We start from the raw sequence: 2,566 nt of genomic DNA, 5'->3' as shown, positions 1-2,566 counted from the left end.
TAATAATAATAATTATAATAATAATACTTATTATTATTATTATTATTGATATTATTATTATTATTATTATTATTTATGTTTCCAATCAAGGATTACATACTTTTCTATATATTTATTTTGATATTTATTACATAATTATATATATATATCTATTTTTCTCTTAATTTTCTGTACTAACTTAGATAGTTGCTTTCTGTATATTGTTAAGTTTGTTTGTTTACCTCAAAATTGGCCTATATCATTTACAATATTGTATTTATGTTAAACTAGATGAATGAGGTTCACTGACTTTCTGTTGCAGTGATTAAGTTCGCTTTTGTGTACCTCCTGACTCATTCAATTTATTGTATTTTTATTCTGTTTATTCCACTATTGCATTGCACTTTGATTTTGTTTTTTTTTCTTGTTTATATCTATTTATTTATTTATTTTTTGGCGTACAAAGAATAATAATAAAAATTAATTCATTTATAAATGGAGCAGTACTTGATAACTCGGAGTTTAATAATTTGTATCATAAATATATAGCTGAAATCTTCTCGATATTGTTTTTCAGTGAAAGGGATAATCAAATTTGCTTAAAAATCGGCTGTTTCGTGGTCTTCGTGGCGATTGTGATAGTATTATGGGTGACCTATATGTAAAGGTAATGACTATGATAATACAGTTAGGCTACATCTCGAAACAATTAAAAATGTTCACACATACCATCACCAACTCAACGTCAACATAATGTAAGCAAACCAAAGCTACCACGTTTGTAACCAACACCTATGGTGATGAAGGTGTCGATGCTATTAAGCATCGACACCATCATCATTATCATCATTAAAACTAAAATGGTAATTCCTTTAATCAAGACACACGATTAAAAAAATAAATAATTTAAAAGCCCAATACAAAATGAGAAATCTGTAATAGTATTGTAATGCTTAAGTCTGAATTTTTCGTAGCATAGTAGCATTAAAAATGTTCTTTCAAAAATTATTACATCAGATTAAATTTGATTCATTCAATATTATGAAATTAGCAGTGAGTGCATTTGCAAGACATAAAAATAATGTGCTCCTGACGCATGCAGAGCAGCGCAAAATCTGATTATTCTAAAAAATCGTAGGAGTGAAGTTTTGCCCTACCTGACGTGTTATCGTACCAAATAGGCCTGCTCAGTACATTTCCAAATATTTATGAAAACAATTTTGCAAGTGATTCTGGTTGAAAATTGAACCCATGACCTCCAGATAACTAGCCTGGCGCCATAACCACTAGGCTACCGAACTTGCGTTTATTGACTAGTATTGAATCCTATCCCAAAGTAGTAGCGGGTACTGCAAATGCTATTTCGATGTTTGTTGTTTAGATGCTATTTAATAATTGTTGTAAATAAATGTTAATCATTAGATTAGAAAGGACAAAATTATTCTTCCCTTAAGCAACTTAAAACTCAAGTAATTTAGTTGTAAGTTCTCCAATGCTTACAAATTTTGACCAAAATTTCCAAGTGTGACCAAACAAACCAATGAAGCCCTGTGTTGTATGCCCATAGTCATTAAGTGCCTATAATTGGCTATGTTCTGGTATCATCATGACTGTATATAAGCATGCCCCATATTTTGTCAAATAAGATTTTTTGCTGTTTTTATTTTTTTTCTTGTTTATGTATAGACAAATTATTGATTCCGAAATAAAAGAATGAATAAATGAATGAATATATGATAATCTGGAAAAGGCTTAGAAACATCTATAAAATCGTCTTCTATCTCATGGCAGTGGATTTTTGAATATACAACACATCTTCTGCAGACGGCGAGACTACTGCATTAATTCAAGACTCTACCTTCTGCCTACTTCAAGAAGATGTTCGCTTACAGATGTTATTGTTCCATCTCATTTTCACTTGCTTTGCATGAACTTAATATAAATACTTACACACAGCTGGACAACTAAACAATATACTGTGCTGACTTTACTTAAACTTATGTATAATAATTAATTAATTATAATTAATTAATTAATATATATATACATATATACACACATATATACATATAATACATATATACATTTTTAATTCGTCCAATGAACCAAAATATAATGATTATAGTCTATTGAATTTCTGAAACGATTTCTTTTATCAAACCTGTTGTGATATTAGTGTCTATGAATAAACTTTCAATTAAATTTAATAAACTCTATTGGACAGAAATCATGTCTAGAAGAAAATACATTGGTCCACATAATGTGTTGCATATATACTTTCCTCTACTTTCTAATCGAAATATTGCAAATAAAATAAATAAGAAATTAAAAATGCAGCCAATAAGTTGACTGCCTGTAAAAAGTCAAAAAGAAAAGTAATGATTACAATGACGACAATGTGGTGATACATTTAGTTTGAAAAAAATGAACAAACATAATTATTATCACTTCATAAAATAAACAGAACCTTCTTAAGTATATGTAATACACATTCATAATATGAATGTACTTTCTATCTCACCAGGTTTCAAATAGTTATTACACTATAATGTTTAATCAGCAAATGCTATCAGAAATGTTAATGTTA

This window comes from Anneissia japonica, unplaced genomic scaffold (genome assembly GCF_011630105.1).
Source record: "Anneissia japonica isolate Jap-2015-1 unplaced genomic scaffold, ASM1163010v1 scaffold288292_len1863012_cov191, whole genome shotgun sequence".
Taxonomy (NCBI): Eukaryota; Metazoa; Echinodermata; class Crinoidea; order Comatulida; family Comatulidae; genus Anneissia; species Anneissia japonica.
The sequence above is the reverse complement of the archived record's forward strand: the minus strand, read 5'-3'. Positions refer to the sequence as shown.